At 39.4% G+C, this 21,927-nt stretch overlaps 1 protein-coding gene across 1 annotated transcript in view; it reads right to left on the bottom strand.

Annotated features, from left to right (window-relative positions):
• The window catches only part of MORN1 (MORN repeat containing 1), a 182,196-nt gene that overhangs the window by 78,921 nt on the left and 81,348 nt on the right, over positions 1-21,927 (bottom strand). The window lies entirely within an intron of this gene.

Raw genomic sequence — 21,927 nt, forward strand, 5'->3', positions numbered from 1 at the left:
CTCTTTCAGAAGCTCTCTATCCTCTACTTTGTAGCCCAGAAATCTGCCTCTTGGAAACATGATTCCTAACACTGTATTTCATGGATGATTCTGAAGAGATCACAGGCCCTACAGAATTCTGAAACTGAACACCAGTGCTATTTGGTATACTGAATGGCAAGTAGAAATCTCATCATGTTCTGTAGTGTGTGCTCCTTCCCATTTAAAATAGCATCTTTGATATAAAATAACAAACATAACAACCCACACTTTTTTCTAACATACAGCCCCATCAGGCTTCTGAGATGCATACAGCTGATGACATAGATCTTCTCCTATATATAAAAAGTACAGCGTGCAACATCACATAATGACAGTCAGACATAGCCTCAATTAGCTCTTGTCTCAGGAATTTTCTTCCTGGTTTAGATGGCTCCACTTCTAGAAGATACCAATCTAAACTCCAAAGTCTGACTTGAGCCCCGTAAACCTTGAGTATCCCGAACTTGGAACATATCCAGACTTTAACAGTGAAAAGGTTATCACTCAGGATGCCTGAACTGAGAGCACCTAAGCATCACAACAGCAGCCCATGATGTCTGCAGGAAATGGACAAGCAAAAATTTAAATGTTGGAGCTCTGTAGTATCTTAGTCAGTGGTCCTGACAGTTTTTGCTGCAGCTTTCTTTACAGGAATGTAAACAGTTCTCGTTGCAATGTCTATGTTATGTCTCTGGTTTGTTACGATTTCCTGAACAGCGCTGCTGCCAACAGCACAAGGAGGGAAGCCATCCAGAGGAGTGGCTCTTTCCCTAGTATCGGAGCAGACTCTGCGGGAATCCAGGATCACTAATCTTGCAGGACTCCAGCCATTTTTGGAGATACAATGGGGTTTTAGGTGGTTGTTATTTTCACTGCAATTTATGTAAAAAATGTGCGGTAGGGTTCTCAGGCTGGTGATTCTTAAAAGCATTCAGAAACTTCTTCAGATGAGACAGAGCATCATCGTGCATGTACCACTAGTCTTTTATTCATGCGGGAGAGGCTGCCTGACATAGCATGGCACACTTCACTGCACATAGCTCTCCATGGGCTTTGACTATAGACTAAAGCTGTGCGAAATTAGCGGATCTGCTTTGTTGGGCTGGCACAAATATGCGATTGCACAGTATTCTGCCATATGCCTTGTTTCATTGTTTTCAATTGCACAAAAGGGATATAAGAAATTAATAATAAAAATGTGAATTCATATTAGAAGCAGCATTTTGCATTTACTTTGACTAAAAAATAGAACTACCCAAGATATGCCATAAAAAAAGTTCTTCATTTTTGGATTAGTGGGATTAGAGGTCTGAATGTTTGTGAAATTTAGTAGTTTAAATGCACTGTAAAATTATAACATAGCATTTGATTAAATCCATGAAGCTTTACTAAAGCTCTCATGGCACTGAGATGCAACTATTCCCTTCGAAGACCCCAGGACATGCAAACCCAGAGCTTGATATGGTTATTATTTCTAACCAAACTACAAGGATAATGAAAAATTATTAAAAGTGTATGTATCATTTTGGTATAAAATCATTAATCTGACTTTGACAGGGGCCGTAAATAGGCTGAACAGTTTTCAAAGACATTGCCTGTCCTCCTACACAGTGCTTTCCTTCATGACAACAGCTGAAAAAACCAAACTAATTTTCCTAATACATTTAGTCTTTGGAAATGCATTTTCAATTATGTAACTCATTCTTCCTGTTGGTCCACTGGTAATCAAGTTTACTAACAGTGAAAGATCCACTTTTTCATCCAACTGGTTGCCTGCAAAAAGATGGATGAAGCTGGGTCAATGAACTGGAGAATCTGATTCTTAGCTTAAAGAAAAAAAAGAGGATTTGTGTGGGGGCTGGTAGATGCTGATGTTGCAGACAAGATTTGGTTGAGATAGGACTGAGTGTCACACAGTTTCACTGGTGAAAGGAGAAAGCAATCATGCAATGGGCAGTTCTCTCTGTCATGGTTCCAGAGTGCAGTTTACAATGCACCCAAGAATGAGAAGGGGAAAAAACACCTTAGAGCACTCCAGCACCAACAATGCTCTTCAGCAGCACAACCCAGTACTGTACAGATTACACAGCAGGAGAGCAATGGAGAGTGGAGGCAAAAAAAGGGTTTGAGCAAGCAATGCATCCTCTATAATCAGGAAAGACAAAGAAAACAATCTGTTTTAATCGAAAGAAGAGATAAAAGTATGTAATAACGAATGAAACTGATTGGCTGAGATAAAACATCCTATGGTCTTCATTCTCATCTCTGGTTCGCTGTACCTTCCTTGGCCTCAAAAGGTTTAGTCCAGCTTTACGTCACTTTGAGAAGTTGCTCTGGCTCTCCTTTTTCCCATTTTATACAAATACCAAATCAGTTCTCTATCCGCTTGTACCAAATCACTTGGCTGCTTCTTCTGATTGTAATGCTTGGTCTATAAAAGACAGTTCTCCTTAAAGACCTTGCTTCTCTTTTAACAGCCATCTCAGAATTCTATCTTTTGCCATTTAGCTACCTCCACAAAACAAGAAGTTAATGGCAACAACTTTTAAAATTGTGGATTTTATGATTTTATGTATGCAAGCTGATTTAGAAGGAGAATAGCAACAAATGAGAAATGGCAATTAACACTCCCGGAGTAAAGCCTGTTATTTCTCACGTTCTTCAACCCTTCTCTCATAAAATGCTTTCAGAAAGAAGGCAGCTGATTCTAGCAAACAAGACTACACATTTCATAATTCCACTCCATTGCTTTTCCAAAAACAAAAATATGTAGGAAGAACATTTCAGTATAACTAATTAGCAGGCTCTGTGTCATCCTTGTTAATTCAAGGGACATCTCCAAAAGACTCCTCTGGGAGAGCTTCTGCTGTTACAATTTTACCCTCCTGCTCAAGTCCAGACACCTACTTTGAAGTTCTGCAAGGAATAATCCCCATGAGCACAAAGGATGGATATCCACGTGTCACTTGAGAAATTGCCCTTGTTTTCATAGTGGAGTTTAGCACGTACTCTAAATAATAGGTCAGAGGATGGAGAGTTGCAAAGAATTGGAAAGAAACGTTCCCATCAGTCTGTTCACAACTAACAATCTCAATGTCGTTGTGGCTTCATTCTTATAAACGCCAACTCTTGTGTAACGGCCACGGGAACTGAGCCACTCAGCAACATTATCCCTAATTCTCTCTCAACTTGTCCTTGAGTCATCACGTAACAACTCTTTGTGTTGAGTGTCATCAACTCAGCTGTTGTACAGCTACGCAGAAACTGAGGTATGCGCTCCCTGGCTGTTCTCACAGAATACTGGAAAGACCTCCTTTAGCTGTGGGTAAAGCCATCAGCAGTGGGGAGGGCCTTTGGATATTTTCACAGAACAGAGGGAAATAACTTCCTGCTTTCGGAGAGAAGGTCCCTTCTGAAAGGTTTCAAGAGCAAGATCTGTCAACGTGCAAGAAGAGAGGGAGTGTTGCTAAATTCACTAGTTTTCTCTGTTTGTGAGGCTAGAGCCTGACACAGAAACAAACTGAAAGAGCATCTTCCCTGTTGATGATGCAAAGCACTTACTGACTAAAAAATACGCAAGAATCACGCACAATTGACTTATTTACATACTTCTCACTATGTAAACTTCACTTTCCATATGGTTTTATTACTTTCAAATGTGTTTTATTCCCTGATGGTAGGAAAGGGTCTTCGGCAGGTATATTGTACGTACTCACTTTAAAATTACTGGCTAAAAAACCAATGTTAGTTTTCCAAAGAAGGATTTTTAATTAAAAAGTATCAAAATTTCCACTCAATTTCCTTGTATCTTCTCAACAGAAAAGAGAGATTTTTCCTGGCTTTTTGGTAAGGTCACTCACCTGAAAAATGCTGTAGTCGTCCAAGTCTACTTCAGGTAAATAAAATGACAATGATTAAATTGCAATTTTTTATTCACTAAATCAGAACCAAATTGATTCTTGAAAATGAGCACATGTTCCTAGAGAACATAATTCTCTGAAACACTTTCCCTCCACAGAAGTCACAGAAGTGATTTCCTTTTCATTATGTGCTTGACTAACTTGTATCCCTTCTGCTCTGGCAGGGGGTCGAGGGCTCCCTTCGCTGTTTCAGTCATCGTTGGCTGTTTGTACAGATCCACTGTGTACAGAGAGTTTTGATAAGATCCAAAGAAGCTTCACTGTTGTGGGAGCTCCTCCAAGTCAATTATTTGCAAATTTCAAACCTTTTGAAACTTGTCCATCATTAATCTCTGAGATAACGTAGCATGGAATAATATCTGCTTCACGTAGATCACACAAACGGGGGAAACATCTGTGACTGCGTGCCTAAATAGTCTTTGTTCACTGCTACTTTGAACAGAGCTATGAACACATTTGGATAGGAAAGAAGAGCTTAGTTTAAAAAAAAGAAAATCTTTGGTAACGCAGAGAATTTCTGTAAGCTCCAAATCACTAGAGAGTTCTGGGGCCATTGCCGTCTACTATCAAGCAAGCCAAATACTCCTTTTTGCGTGCAGTGTATCCATGCTATCATAGGCAGGCCAGCCACCAGATGCTCAGAAATACTCATTCCTCTGCAAATTAGTTCACCTCATTTCATAGCCAAATCATTCACTTGTCAATTTCCCCTTTGGCCTTTGCAGTTAATGGGATCTGCTATTAGTCAGTCTGGGGGGATTTCTTACTCCCATTATGAAAAAAAATGACTCTGAATTCAAATGGAATTCATCTTCCTAAATACACCACCACAAGTTGCCACTCTTTTGTTTTAGACTAGTAGATTCGGGAGTGTTTTGAGTTGATTACAAATGAAAGATGACTTTAAAACTCAAGATGAAAAATGTGCTGGGTTTCATTCAAGTACATCCTGAAAAGAAATACCTTTTTTTTTTCCCCTCAATTTTTTTGCTTTCACCCCTTCCCTCTATATCCAGGGTTAAAAAAGGTATTGTGTAGTGTGGCAGACAGCTAGCAAATGAAAATGCAGTCTTATAGCCATTTGTAACAGTAGGCAAAGATCAAACCTTTATACTGGTGCAATATATCACACTCCAATGGCTATAGCTGGATGCTATAAGCCAAAAGGTCTGAGCCCTATAGCTGGCACTATCAATACAAATGACCTAGAGGGAGTTAGTTACTTCAGCGTATTGAAAGAACCACTGATACAGGTTCCTTCTCTTTTCTAGGTGCATTACATTGCCTGCTTAATATAGTACTTACATATAGGCCTCACTTAGGCCTCAGTTTCTAGCCGTGTAAAATGCGACATTTGCCTTGTAAATAGAAGCCTCAAGGATTTCTTTCAGTGGCACCGCAGCCTGCACTCTATTGAGAAACTCTGCTACAATCTATGGCCAAGAGACCCCCCCCATTTTAAACTTTATAGATATGCTTTTGAACTATTTTTTGAATCGGGCCCTACGTTTCATGCCAGGCATCTTGCCATGTGCCTCATTTAGTTTATATAAACCTCTAGGGCTGGCTTTAATCTGCTTTCCCAGAGTCCCTAGGTTTGAAAATGTATATACCAGGAAAAAAGAGAGGGGAAGGAAAAGGAGAAAAGAAATCAAAGCACAAAGTGAGTTCACTTATGTAAATCTTAGTCAACACTGATACGAGGGCTTATTTAGTTTTGCATTCCTCACCCCTTCACCTCAGGTGCTGGGATTAATGGGGGACCGTTTTTCCCCTTTTGATAGCGTAAATGAGGAAGCTGTTGACTCGCATGGTACTGGAAAGACATATGTGCTTCATTATCTGGATTCCTTGTATTGTTTCAGCTTGTCGTTGCTGGCTGGGAACATGCAGCCTTGAGCTGTTCCCATTTTTAAAATGCACTTTTTTCTGCCCCGGATTATTGCCAAGTGGAGATTTAAGTACACTATTACTTTTATGGAGGACTATTAAGAGTTATTAGATCCCATTAGAGCAGACTATGCTCTTTAAAAAAAGAATCCTTTCCTTTATTTTTGAACAACCATTTATATTCATTTAAATCTGACAGAATGTTTGTATCAATGCAAACACAGTTAATTATATCTTAGATCACTGAGAACATTTCTTGTTTATTTTTAAAAAATGTTTTACTAGTCTCCCCTAAAGACTGTGTTTTACTTATGTGGCTTTGAAGCAAGTCTGAACCATCATGGCTTCTAGGTGCACTGGGTTTTCTGGCATGGATGGCATAAGAAGAGTTGGAGAAAAATGACTGGAAACTGAATCCCAGCACAATCTGTACCTATTTTTTTGTTAGGTTCGGATGAAGTCCTCAGCTCAAGGACACTAAGATATCAAGGGGAATCTTTACATCACTAGAAGCAGGATCAGGCCCTACATTACAGTAGGAATATGACCTAATATTATTGGCAGAAGTCAAAACCAGTAAGAACTGCACATAGCACCAGTTCCTGGGTGGTTGTGATATTTTTAAAGACAGGATGAATGCTTGGATTAATTGCTAGTCTGTTCCAAGTTTACTTCATGCCGACTCCTTTCTTCACAGTTTACATCCAGTTCTCCAAATTTCTGTGTATTACTACTTAGTCTTAAGCCAATTTCAAATAAAATGAAGGAAACATGTCTCAAAGGAGTACAGAATTCCATGTGCTGACACTATATTTTCTGAAAAACATCTGAGACATTAGCTCTGACTTTACCCCTTCCCTTATAGCAGCATTTGTTGTAAGCAACATTGTCAGTAGCCCAGACCTATGGGTTTGATCTGCTTAAACTGTAATTTGTATAACCCACGTTGGGAAGAATGGTATGTCTTCCTGGAAAACATTCCATTTCCCTTCCCCTTTCCCTTCCCCTTTCCTTGTCGAAGACACACTCTGAGGAGATGACTAAATGCTGCCACAGGAGGGAGAAAAACAAACAGGAAAGAATTAAAAGGGCCTCGGATAGGGCTGTAAAGCAAAAGGCATAAATTATTCAGCTCTTCCCCTCCCTGAATTCTCTTGCAGCCAGCACATGCACAACACCTCCCTTCTGGATGAGACTTTGGCATGAACGGCAGATCACATTAATGCTCCATCATGTTACCACAGCAGAGCGTCGCTTGGCAAGATGATGCAGGATACTCCCTCAAGAAAACTTTGAAAGAACAGTGCTGCACAGCTGAACTAGGTAGTGGAGGGGAGGGAGGGAGGGAGAAAGTGGGAGGGGGGTGAAACATCCTGGTTATGTGGGGAATCATGTTTGAAATGGCTTCTCAGAGCACAAAGCAAGTCTAGGATTAGAAGTAATTGTTTAAAAACATACATGCTCCTGGAAAACTACCTGCAGAGAGTTTGTGCAGGAAAGAATGTGGTTCCTATTTTTCCTTTCCTTTCCTTTCAAAGATTGGCTTAACAAAACAATCAGCCACATGAAAAGGCAAAGAGCAGAATTCTCACATAAGTTGTTTGACATTTTTCATTATTATTCTTAAGGCATGCTCTAAGGCAGGCAGCTGGAAGTATGGTAGTTACGTCTGAATCATAGCTGTCCTGCCTTAGCTTGGTCCTGTGTTAACTTGGTCCTTTTGTGCTTGGTTTTTAAAGCTCTTGGGTTTTGTCTAGACTAGGAAAAAGGTGTTTTTTTCAAGAATTATAGCTCAATTGAACTTGTTTAACTAAAAAAAGCCAACACTTGAACAGCATTAGGATCATGGTTTAGCAGCTTCAGCTCAGTCAAGAGGTGGAATAGAACTAAATTAGGTAAACCGTACTAACTCCTTCACCTTTCTGCCTGGTTAGTCAGGCTTTAAAAGTTCGCTACAAGTGACAGACTGAAAACCTTAGGAAGCTTCTGAACACAGGTCAGGCTGAGCATTAGCAGGTTCCTTCCACCTACTTCCGTCTGGAAGAACAGGAGAAGGAGGGAAGCTGGACCTTAGTGGACCATTCAACCTTTATCTACCCAGCTATCTGTCTAGATATTTGGTTTTTATTATACAGTATTTGGACATTGCCTGACTGAAAAGCCACAAAGAAAGTGATAATATTTTTCCAGGTGATTACCAAATATACTGGTAACAGGGCTGAGACCCACTTGACTTCTGTTCTGCTGGAGTCCTAGATTAGTGAATCATTCCACTCTTTCCACAAGGAGGGACAATGCAATAGGATTAGCCTTTCCTCCACCGCTCATTTTCGTTTTGAAATCTCCTCTCAGAAAATGTACAAAGTAGATAATAAATTATTCTTCTCACGCCAGGAATTTTCCATTTTGAGTTTTATCTGTTCCTGGGTTTTGGCACCATTAAACTGTTAAGGGTAAATTAAAAAATAATTGAGAAACTGGCTTCCTGGATTGTAGTTTGGGGCTTTCCTGCAGAATAGGAAAGCTTTTTGAGGCAGAAAAGCTCTTTGATTTTTGATGAAACTTGCAAGTATCTGTTGTCACATGCAGATAACTAACTCTACCCGGTTAGTGATTATCTTTCCTCTGACATCTCACATCTCTGCATTACATAGGTTTTCCAGTAAGACTGCTAAGATAACTTGACTGCTTCTGCGTGTTTGGTTTTACACCTTTCTTACTTTAGACCTTTCTTTGGCAGGAAGCCTTCAGCATTCTGCTGAAAATCTTGAAACTGATGTTAGGTAGGAAATGGATGCTAATAAGAAGACACTTAGTAACCTAGTTGAAAAGCTGTGGGAAAACTCACAAGGCATCTACTTACATAGCTTAATCATGGTCTGAAGTAAGTGTAACCCACTGTTATCAGTACATATATGTGTACTTTGCATTTCACCACACAAAACTGGGGTGTATGAGAGTGCCTTTGCTTGAGTGCCTTTCCATTTAGTACAAACTGGAAGACTCTTGGTTTTAGACCAGAGCAACTTCCAGTGTTGATCAAGTTGGCAGTATTTGCATAACAGGAGTAGAACTCGGCTTGGCTCAAAACCCATCCAACATTACCTGAATCAAAACTTCATTTTTGTTCAAGTTATTACTGTATTAGGGGTTCTTTCAAGACAATGCAGTGAAGAAAATGTAGTCTCTGCTCCAAGAAGCCTGCCATCTAAACTGGAGTGATACCAGGGTAGCTCATCACATACAAACTAAATCAGTGAAGTATTTTTTATGGATTAATACAGATGGTTTTGTAAAACTAGATTGTGACTGTTAGAGGAGTAAGGTTTCGGAGACTGTTTTAAATAGTATGGTAGAGTACTTCCGGAAGGGTTTCAGAAAGATAGAGAAGAATTAACACAACATGGAAAACAGTTTGAGAAGAAAGAAACAAGCAGGAAGCCTTCAGCATTCTGCTGAAAATCTTGAATCTGATGTTAGGTAGCAAATGGATGCTAATAAGAAGACACTTAGTAACGCAGTTGAAAAGCTGTGGGAAAAGAAAGGAACAAGTATTTAACACAGAGGTCAAGAATAAGATCTGGGAGAGTCACAAGGCCTGGAAAGAATGTTGGATGAAGTCGAAAGAGATTAAAAAAATATTTATTTTGTATTCTAACAGAGCCTGGAAGTGAATATATCACTGTGTTTGGTAGTGTGCATACATATGACAAGAAAATTGGGTTTGCCTCAGAAAAGAGTAAAAACCTATTATCTACTATCAGACTACAGGAAGACAAAACAAGCTATAGTGGAAATCCAGCAGGAAGATAACATGGCTCTGAGGAAGGCCCACCACTGCTTTCATCTGTCCCCAAATTGCACAATATAGATTTTTAATGTGTTTAAGCTTCAGATTCTTTACTTTCCTGACTAGTGTGTGTGAGCTGAAAGGAACACCATCTGGACAGGTCAATTCAGCAGGAGTGGTAGCTTACAGAAACTGGAACAAATATTGGAATTACAGTTGTTCTTTTTTTCCAAGGGAAGGAGGGGAATGGAAATGGAAAAATGTCAGTGAAAAAAACCATATAGGGCCCAAAATTCAGAGCTGAGGAAGTCTGCAATGGAGAATCTAGTTGAGACAGCTGTGCTGAGGCTTACCTAACCTAGGGCTGACCAAGCAACTTCCATGATGTCATATTTTGCTCTGATGGGCCATTAAATTAGTTTGTTGCTCCAGTCCTTGCTCCTGACACCTATTAAATCTACAGCTTTTGTGTTTGGAGTTGTCAAGGTAGCACTGCAGCGGACACTAACAGAATCCATGTGGATTTTTGGGAACGAGACAGACCTTGCACAGAAGCTCTTTGCTCTTTTCTTGGCTGTCCTTTCAGGATACTTTTTTCTATGCATATTCTAGGATTGGTTTAGAGTACCAAAGGAATAATTTACTGTCTGTCCTCTGCATGTACTGTTTAATGCCAGAGGAAACTAGGAAAGCTGGTTTCTGGGCTTGGGCCTATACTTTTCCTCTGCAGTCTTGCAGGAAATATCCCTCTTAATTTCAAAAGAATAGAGAAAAAATATTTAATTCTACAACGGTTATGTTATTAAAAGGCCACATAGAGGATTCATTCATAATTACAACAGTCACAAGAACTTGCAAGTATTTAGTGTCTCTCATCCCAGAGGAAACTATAGTTACCTGCTCTAACATTTGCACTGTAGATAACAGAGATCTTATACAACATTTCAAATCCCAAGCTACTTGCAAGACATAGCACTTACTGGATACAGATCCCCTCTGCTTTTCTTGCAGGAGGCAGTCATAGGGTCTTCTTAAATGACAGGTCCAACACTGTCCTGTCTACCTCAAAGAAACTGTTCCCCAGGAATATTATGAGTCAAGAGAGTCAGTGATGCAACTATCCTTTTAAATGAATCCAAAATGGTTGGTCAAATGCGCACTTTTGATTTTTATTTTCATTATCCTCAGTAAAGTTTTCTTCGGGGAATCCTCTGAATATCTCCTTACCCATCACTGAGCTTCTCAAATATCTCTCATTTCTAGTCCTCAAGAGAACAGCTACATGCTCCCTTCTGTTTATTTCTTCCCACAAACCTAAGCTAAATGTGGAGCATGTGTCCCATACACTCCTTCATCTACCACCAATCTTAAAGGCCCAGCATCTATTTCCAGTGGCACATTCAGATAATGCAACCCACTACTTTATGTGGCTAGCGAAGTAGAGATGTGGAGTCTTCCGCTACTTGTTCTTTTTGACAAAGGTCAATTACTGTGAGTAAGTCTTAATGAAATAAAAACTGACTAGCAACTAAGAGACCGACTAATAAGTTGCTTCTCACTTCCACCAGGAGCCTTGAAGTGCAGGACAGAATCCAGGAAAGATTTTCTGGAAAACGAAGAGAGACCCAATAAAGTCTCTAAGCCTGGGCAAGTCAATAAACTGTCACACTTGCCCAGAAGGAATTGGCTTGTCTTAGATAAACTTACAAAAGACCCTGAAAAAACAGAACTTTTTTAAATGGCAGAGATTAATTTTCTGACTTCAAAGTAGTATTAATGCAGAGCTTGGCTAAGGTTTCCTGTGCAAGCAGTTTCCCCCCCGAGCAATGATTTCAGAATCCGCCTTGTTTTAAGGCTGGCATTTGCTGCAGCTGCAGACCTGGAGTATTTTCGATCCCCTCTGAGTGCTGGAACACTATCCAACAATTAAACCGCAACCCAAAAACAATCAAACATCTGTTTGGAGGCAGGCTGCTCAGTGACTGACATTCTCCTGCCAGCATAAACACTATAGCTGCTGAGTGATTCCTGTCTTTTGTGTATGCATGTGTATGTATGCGCTGCTTGTGTGGTTTTTTGTTCCTGCAAGCAGTAAGATTTTGTATGTGTAAATATGCTGAAGAGCATTTTTATTGCAATATATGAATGCGCCCATATAGTTTATTTGTGGAAGTATTTTTGTTGACATGAACACACGTGTTTGAGTGTCAGCTTGAGATTTGATTATTTCATGCGCTGGAGGTAGCTTTGCAGAAAGCAAATGAGGATGTGGACTGTGAGCCTGGAATCAGGTATGTGTTTACGCAGTGGTGTGTGTGTTGGTGTATGTTCATTTACAGATATGTACTTGTTTTAATTTGGGCAAAATTAGCATTACAGCTGCATGTAGTTTTATGTAGAGGCAGGTATTTTGAAGCGCGTGCATGTGCGTGTACGCATAGAACTGTATCTGTTAAAGGGTTTGTGCTTTTTGTTGGACACGTATTCTATACCTGATCTTCAAGTTCTGCCATTGAGCTAATCAGCTACTTGGGCCATAGAAGTTGATGTCCCTTATTGTAGGCCCAGGAAGGGAGGTAACAAACTGCTGGAAGCAGTTCAGAATTGGGTTCAAAAGAACAGCCAGGTCTGGCCCTGATGTAATCTCAGTCTCTCCCAATCTAACCCCCCCCCCCGATTTCAAGAATGCTCTTGGGACTATGGCAGGGAATCCGAGGATGATTTGACACAAGGGCTTTGGGAATAGGGATAGGGTGATGAATACTGATGTTAGGTCTGTCTGCTCAGAAAACACATTACTCTCCTTCCTAAAAGCACTTACAGACTCCATGCAGGTAGCTGCTTTTGTCCTATTTTATTTATAGACTTCAAATAACCATGGGCTGTTGATGGCCAGGGTAAAGTAGCATGCAAATGGCATTCATTCCCAACAGGAACTCCCTCCCTATAAAACTAAGACCAGCTTTCAGAAAATGCAATTGTTCCCACTCCCAGCCAAATGACAGCTTGTGCTGCTCCTACCAGTTCTCCCTGAACCCCCAAGGTCTAGAGACTGCTGCTTACCATTTGTGGTGTCTTTATATACCTAGCAATATATGAGTCACCACAGTAGGTGCTAGCCATAGCCTGCTTGCTTGAAAACATCAGTATCGCAAGTGACAGAATCTGGGCCACCCACTGGCTGTATTTCTGGAGCATTCCTCTGTCTAGGAGAGAGCAGCTGGAGTTTTTTGCTTTAGACCATTTCTCAAATATCCTAGTGCTGAAGTATAAGAACACGCCGTTACAGGAAAGAAAGATTTGATGATCTTCCCACCGCGAGGCCCGCAGCTTAACTTATTGTTAAAACCACCTATTCTTTTGCACCAACCTAATTTTTCTTTTTGCCAGTTTAAGTTGAGAAAGTTTACTAGAAAATAGCTTTGCCTCAGAAATCACAGGAGGTTCTATCGCTTAGAATAAGACAGAGTATAGAGCATAGAGTGTAGTAGTGAAGCACAGAGAATCTATTCTTCTGTCATGTCTGCTGCCCAGGCGCTGTAGAACATGAAAAGCATTTTATCTTTGTTCAACAAAATTTCCCCATCTGCCAAATGGGGAAAGGATTTACTGCAGCAGGAGGGAGACTTGTGCAACATAACGTTTACTACTTTGAGATACCTGAACTCCAAAAAGCTACAGAACACTACTGCTATTACATACTGTACTGACTATGGCGCACGTATGTACACCTGAATTATAAATGACAGAGAAAGCAAACTCTGTCTGCAACACAACACAGTATCACGTAAGTTCCAGGATCTGCCTCTACCTCTGACTCCACAGTGGTTGGCCTCCACACTTTAGTTAGACCTATTAAGATTCTTTCAAGTACGGAGCTTGTGATTAGTCATAGTCTAGAACTGTATCCCTATTTATGGCTAGAACAAGCTGTGTGGTCACCGAATTGTGATGCTTCTGTAGGTAAAGGTGTTACATTCTCAAGCCACGCGTTGCACGAGATACGTCCACTTGCCTGGGGACAACAAAAAGACTGCTCTATAACGTGCAGTGCAATTTTCACTCCTCACTTCTTCTAACACGAGACCGCTCAATAGGGTAGAACATGATGATCATGACAAAAGGCCCTTCATCAACATTAGCAGCTGCTCAATTTCTAACTCTTGTTTTCCCACAAACTCCAACTCCAGAAGAATATGAATTGCAACTGAAGGAAGCTCTCAGCTGACTACCACTTTGCTCATTTCCAAAACAGATGTGAAATAAATTTTGGTCTCTCTTCTATTCCTGTCTTGTCTGTCTCTAAATTTTGATTGTGAGGCCTTGGAACTTTGAACTGTTCCCTTAAAATTTATTCCTTATTTGTTGCAGCAGTTTTGAGTGATATTTGAAGCTCTTTTACTTTGTGGATTTACGTATTTACCCTCCCACTAATTAGTCCATATCTCAGAGAGCCCAAAACTTTAACTTTTGGCTCACTATTCAGCCAACCAATAAATAATGTGAGAGATGTGAAAACGAACAGTAAGATATAAAATTAGTAAATGTGTAATGCCTTAAAAAAAAGGAGTGGTATTGTATTGCTCAGTGAAAATATAACAGGATAAATTCAGAAGCAATGAAGTGAAACAAAGCAATATGAAATCTGAATATGACTACCGGGAATATTTGAAGCTAGCAGAATAGTGTCCCAATGGAAAGGATAAAGAACTAGTCACTTGAACAACTATGGACAAACTAATAAATGTTAGAAATCTTATAGTTGTGTGCAGAAGTTACTTTCATAAAAACAGGCTGAAGATGCTGTGTGGTTCCTAGAGTCAAGAAAAACAAGTAGAAGTTACATGTGCTACCAGCTGTTTGCTTATCAAAACTCTCTGATTTGTGCATACATTCTCAGCCACAACTGTTTGCATTATTCTGTCCATGTTATATAACAATTTTCTTTTTAGTCAATAACCGGGATCAAAAATCTGACATAAATTTGTTTTGGAAATAACTTGTATAAAAGAGCACCTTACAATCTCTTTGAGAAAGTAGAGGTTATTCAGATCTGGAAAGGTATTTGCCATGCAAAGTCTCATCTAGGCTGACAACAGCAGCTTCCTATACTGTCTTGGGGGGAAAAGGGGGTGTCAGATCCTCACATCTGCCATCATAGTGCACAGCTGTGAGTTGTTCAGGGAGAACCATCCCCACTTGCCCAGCTGCCCTTCCATTCACTGTCACTCAACAAGTAACTATTTCACAGTCCTTACTGAAAACAATAGGACCTTTCAGGAATGAAATCAGATCTTGACTCTGATAGGAAGGCAGCTGTGAGACACATGAAAGCTTCTGCTTGCTGTCTCTTCCTTGTCTCACAAGGTCCTGATTCAAAGAATCCTAGTAAAACATCCACAGCCCCTTCAGAAAGGTCAGTGTTGCAAAGGAGATTCTAAACTTTCGGTACCCTGCAGAAAGATACATAGACAGATAAATAGCTCACTAACGATTAAGAGGGATAGAGGAGGGGGGCGAGTATACATGGAAATAGATAGAATATAAAAAGAAAAAAATAGACCAAAAGCACGCATCGAATTTCACTGCTTTTTTGATCCCAAAAGAAGACTCCATAAACTTCAGGTATCATTTCTCCCATTACTGATATTTAGTCACCTCTGGTGTAGAAGGCAGAAGCTTTTAACAGCACTCGGTTATATTATATACCAACCTGCCACAAACTCCCCCCAAATTTGTTAGGGCATTGACTACTTTATAACCTTGGATGGAAGAGTTATCACCTGTTTCTAGTTATTCTAATTTCAGGACATTACTGCTACCGATTCAGAAATACACTGCACCCAGAAAATGGATGAATTTCATTCCTAAGGGCATGCCAATGCTGCAAACCAGCACACTTGGAGTTCAGTGTACAAGCACAGCATTGAGAAGCTAGGAAAATTAACCCACGTGGAGCTTCGTAATAACATGGCTAGATGTCTTCCAACACCTGAACTCACTTATTTACAAGCACATTGAGTGTTTACACTTCACTGCAGCCTGTACCATAAATTATTCTGAGAAAACCAAGTGTAGGGGAAGAGCTGGTGTTCACACAGAACTACAGTCAATAAAAAGGCTGTTTCTTTTTTATTTCGAGAGACTATACAGACTGCTCTTCAGAATAGCACATAAACAATGCATACACTGTTTTATCAGGGATTGGCCAACCTATGATCTCTTTTTCTTTTTCTCTTTTAAATACACTGAGCTGCTTCCACACACAGGGACAGTTCAGTGCTCGTGTAGCAGCACACAATGCATCCCTGACTAGCCTATAGCCACGTTACCCTCCCCTACTGCTATTTCTTCACCTCATCCTTATTCTTGCAGTATCTCTTGCTATTCTCTTTTCCTCCTATTTCCTGCTTACATTCTGTCTTCAGTGTGCTACTTCTTTATTCATTACATTTGCCTGTCTCCACCAGCTAAGCCCCATTTCAAACAACCAAAGGAAAAAAGAGAAAACTGAAGTTTTCCATTCCAGGCAACTTTGGCTAGTAGCTGTCTCTGTAGCATGAAATGCCTTAGTCCCATTCTTTAGGATGCCTGTTTGCCTGTCATGCCTACAGAAGTAATGTCTTCATGACAGGGCAGGCTGTAAAGCAGAACAGAGCTGTGATTTTACTGAGGTCCTTCAGGACATGCCTGATGGGAGTAGCACTGAGGTCAGTCCCTGGAGCCAGCAGGAAGGTGCCTCGCAGACTGCACATGCAATTTAAGTGTGTACACAAGGGGAAGGAGATTTAAGGCCATGAACAGGAGAATTTCTGCTGTATCACATGCAAATATCACAGTCATCCCAAGAAACGGAGAGACTATTTCCTCCCTTATAACTGGACCACTTGCTTCCCTTCACAGCAAAAAAACAAAATACACATTTTACAATTCAAAATATCTTATTTTAGACTAAGAAAAATAATGACAATAGAGTAGACATAAAGTATCCAGAGAGATCCCAGTAGCACTTTGTAAGAGAGTGATCATGTATGCTTCTCTTTTATAAGAACATACAGTAAGTTATGGAAATGAACTAATTATCCACAAGTACAGCATTCAGCTGCGATACACAGAAAACAAAAGACATACTGTGTCTGCAGCCATATACAAACAGTTCTTGACTGAGATCATTCGGACCAGTGATAAAAAAAAAGAACAGAAATTATCCAGTTGAATGCTAACGACACCTTTATAAGTAGCCTGTATTTGACAGTGAGGTGATGAACAAATCGCACTGATTTCAAACATGTGATATATCTGACTCTTTCCTTGTATAGTACTTTCAAGGATATTGGACAAAATTCGGAAGCCACTGACACTCTCTCTCTGTTTAGAACATTCTCCTGCCCGTAACTAGTAAGTCATATTTGAAGGCTTATCCAGTGCGATGCCAATTCTGAACCCACCATTTTCATACCATCTTCCTGTCTTTTACCACAGCAATTGCCAGCTCCTACATTCATCCTGAAGTGCTTCTCTACTTCCCCTCCCAGCTTCCTCTGTTGTCCGCTTTGGACTTAACTAAGAGTAAGTCTGCTTATGTGAACATGCCTGCTCTAAGTAGTTACTCATACAACAAATAATACACATCGTGTGTTCCTTTGTCTTTCCCCTCTTTCATTTCTCAATTTCATATTCCAGTTTTGATTTGCTCTTATGTTTTAAACAGATTCCTATTTTCTACTCTTGAATAACACTCCTGAAAAAGCATCTTGTTTGTATAAACGCTACCTGCTCTAGTACAACGTGCATCCTGTAGTTACCTTACTGTTACTTTGCTGATGGGGGGTAAGATTTTGCTACTGATAATGGAGGCAAGAGTTCTTTAATTCATGAGGTAAGGATTTAGGTTTTCAGCTCTGAAGCTCAAGAGCTCAATCCCATTTATGACCCAAGGGAGGAGCTATTATACAGGATCCCATCGCTGATTTCCATCATGCTAGCATTGCCTTCTCATCATATTGTATTTGAATTGTTACCCCATACATCATATCTCCCCATACTAAAGAACTCACAGTTCCTCACACCAGAGAAATAAATGTCCACTTCTTAAACATTTGTTTGAAATGGGTAGGAAAAATGTATTACAGTGAGTGATTTCCATCTTTGTACTGTCTGCTGAAGGTTTCATGCTGCCAGAAACACACAAACAAAAAATCATTCCTGTTTACAAACGACACCAATCAGTTTCTCCCTCAAAAACTATTGTATCTGGCACAGTGGAATTTCTGAGAAGTGAAATCTATTTAATAATAAAAAATTAGTGGTCTTGGAATATTATTTGATTGTATTTGTTTTGAAAAAATAAAGGCTGAATCAACAATACACATACTTGCTGCTTTAAAGTGGACAATTTCACTATGACAAAAACAATTATAAGAAAAAAGCTTAGAGAAAATAAAAGAAAAAAGTGAATAATATTTGCAAGCTATATAAGAGCATTTACTTATTGGGAAAAAATGCAATCTCACTAACAGTAAAGAATGTTAAGTTAGTTAAAAACAGATAAAATCATTTATAAAACATTAAGGATGCAAAAGTAATCATACAGCTAATTCTACAAAAAGCATGGATGAAATAAGAGAAATTGATAGCACCTATAAATTAGAGTTAGAAAGTGTAGACAATTTAGAACAGAAACAAAAGAAAACAAGGAGAATAATGAACACTACTTATCACCTATAACAAAAAAATGTGAGTTGCTCTCTAAGGTTTATAAAGAAAAAAATATTTTTTTATTGCATTCAAGCATAAGCTTATATATTTGGAAGCAATGAGAAACAGCAAAAGATGAGCTCTTAATGCAATACCACATTCCACTTCCAGCACCACTACCGAATCTGAGGCAGGAATGAATAGAGAGAAATTACACAACAGATCGTATTAGATGATGACAACAGTCTTTTCTGGTCTTAAAATTCATATATCTATTAATTACTAGGTAGCTAGCCCGACTATGCTGCTGCTAGCAAAAGTGCAGCTGCATCATTACTGGAAAATGGGACGAGCTATGTACACAAATAGTGCTAGCGTTCAAGCATGCCTGCCCAAATCCCCTCTGCTACTCCATTTAGTGCATTCTTCAGCCTTTATCATTCAAAAGGCTACACTAAAATCTGCTGAGCTTCACTGTGTTCTGGATCGGGGTTAATGCAATACCTCAGTTCTAATGGCAATTAAGGATAGCACTCTTTTTTCTTTTTTTTTTTTTAATACCATGTCATGCATCTGAAATGCAGCATGCTGTAGTAAGCCCACTCACAAGAAAACATCTCTTGATAGGAGCATTGTAAGAGCCCTTGAAAACCGGCTTGACTGTAAGACAGTAATTAACTTTGCATTTTATTCCTCTGGCTACAGTTCATTTTATAGAACTAGTCCACAACAGTAATTTATCTTTGCTCTTCTTACGCATTAGTAAGAATGAGGTAGATGAGAAGGTGCTTTTTTGATTTGTGAGGAAGAACTGGAGAACAATATGGCTCAATAAAGAGACCATACTGGGATCTCAAAAATCCTTCTGAGAAACTGATTAAACATGATTTTCAATTGGTGTAAAAAAGCGTGCAGTCCCACTGATGTAAGTTGTTCTCATTTATTCATCTCCTGAAATTATTCAGGCTATTGTCACTAGATGCAGATATGTCTTTATGACTTACAAGGTATGAGTGTTGGAGTAGGATTTGGGCAGTGGGATACTACTGAGAGGTGAAACCAGAAAGATCTAAACATTTTTCTAGGGACTGCAATAAAAGGGCAGAAGGCAGATGTGAAAGTGAAATTCTTTCAATCCTGTATAATGGAAACAAATATCTTTATTTTGAGAAAACTGTTTTATACTATTTCCTTATAGCAGAGAAAAAAATTTTTCTTAGAAGACCTAAGCTTTTTTTTTTTTCTTTTTTTTTTTTAAACTGCAAACTTCCCAAAGTGCAACAACTCCTAAATTTTTTTTATCCTACTTCACAGAGAAAAATTGGCCTTCCCAAGACCACGACTTTATGCCTTGCTTGCCATTTGCTCCTTTGGCCTTGATTGCTATGCTAGTTAGCTAGTTAAACAAGACACTGGTCAGGTTTTAACACACCATCTTATGACTTTTTATTTTGCTTTCAGCTTTTTGAAAGGCTTCCAAGAGTACCAGGCAAGGAAATGAGATCTTCATCCCAAGGAAGAGATCCCTTTCCAAAACTGTTAATCTTTCCTTATGACATGTTTTGGAATACAAATGTATCCAGAGGGGGTTTATTCAGCAATATGCTATGTTCATGTAAGTGATCAAATTGGGGGTTTATTACAGTGGTACATATGTTAACAATAATTCAAACTTTTATGCACCCTGTTTCACCACCACAGCTGCTCTTGGTTTTCCTTATGGCCCCACCCAGTGACATTTGGAACACAAGCAGATACATGTATGTATTCCAGGGAGTGATGCTTTACGTTATTAGAGAACTAGGCTTCCTTTAGCATGCGATATTATCATAACAAACTCACGACTACATACTTTCTGTCACTATATTACATTCTATATATGCTGGAATCAGCAGAATAAGAAAGCAGATCTGGTTTCTACGTATCACTTCTGATGAATTTTTGCATTACAGAGACTGAAGACAATTATAGAGCCTCTGGATGATCCAGATTCCAGCCATTTGTAAGTCTGTTCCACCAGCAAGTTCAGTGAAGCCATCTAAGGGTTCTATATAACTGAATGCATGGATAAGTGAAGACAACAGGGACTTACTAAGTTTAATATTAAAGTGGCTTATAAGTGATAAATATTTTCTGCAAAAGGTATTAAATAAAATTTAAAATTCCATTTCTCAGGACACGTTGATAAAGATTAATGGAAAATAGTTGTTGCACTTCCCTTTTCAGTCCTTTCTCGTGTTGTTCTTTTTTTTACGCTAACAAAACATTAACAAACACAGCTAATGGGATTATTGCGTGTATAAATATGGAAATAGGCAGTAGAAGGATGATTTTAACTTCACATGGAGCACTGGTAATGCTAGCGTATCTTATAAAACTTTCCAATAACCATATCTGAAAAATTAGAAACAACAGAAAGAACTAACACAGGATGAAATCATTTGAGGTCTGGAGAAAATAGCTTGTACTAAGATAATTATTAGACCAAGAAAGCTATTTAATGTATCAAATAGAAGATTGACAGGTGACTTAAATACAACATGCAAGATGAAAAGATTAGGCATCAGATGACTCTTGAGCCTAGGAAGAAGCAATGGCTGTAAGCTGAAGCCAGAAAAATTCAAAATTTGAAATACAGTGTTTGGATTAAGCCCGGAGGAACTTACCTCTTACCCATAGAGATCCACGTTTCTCCCAAGCTGAATGCTGAAATACAGGTTGCTACTTTCTCTAGTCTTTTACCTGCTCTCTGAGCCTGACAGACTTTCCTACTGGGTAAGACCTTCATTATAGTAAATAGTTTAGGATTCAGCACTTGGCTGATGGCTCACACTTGCTTGTGTATCCAGGCTTACATTCAAACTTCCTCCCACTACCATTTCCTCAGCTGAAATCCCCAAAGAAACATCAAAGGAGGGAAATCTTTTTTTATTCATTCAGAAAGAGAAAGCCTCAAATGGCACTTGTTTTCTACTTGGAAAAGTAAAAAACTGAAACTCATTGCATGGCCAAGCATCTCCTGATGGCTCCCATGCTTTCCGTAGTCTCACCACCAAACTTCTGATCTCCGTCCCTGCTCCTTCCTCATTGGGCACACATGTTCAAACAACTGAAATGCACTTGTTTTGTATCCATGTAACATTGCCCCATCCATAACGTTAATGACTCAGAAATGGAATCCAGAAACTAGGCAACATGCCAGTGGCTGAGTCATCTTCATGTTCTTCATGAGATAATTGAGCTGCACTGTACTGCAGGATGGTGGGTACACTAATAGAGAATGAACTACGATGTACATGTCAAGGAGGGCATGTTTTACTCGAGTCTTGATTCTACAAATGCTTGAGCAATGCACAGCAGAAAGCACACAGCTGAATGAAAGTTGTGCTAGAAGTCCTCTGTATTTAATCTCAGCTTCTCTTTTCTCCCTCTGACCGTGTGTCCACTGTCTTATAAAGGTGCTGAATGAAACGGGAACAGAATATGGATAGAAAAGAGATGTCCCTGTAGGAACCGGGCCATATGCGATTCTGAAGAAATCAAGCACATCTGAATTCACTCCACATTTTAGCTTCACTTCTTGCCCTCACTGTCCATGAGGCCAAAAAG

Source organism: Haliaeetus albicilla, chromosome 4 (assembly GCF_947461875.1).
Source record: "Haliaeetus albicilla chromosome 4, bHalAlb1.1, whole genome shotgun sequence".
NCBI classification, from domain to species: Eukaryota; Metazoa; Chordata; class Aves; order Accipitriformes; family Accipitridae; genus Haliaeetus; species Haliaeetus albicilla.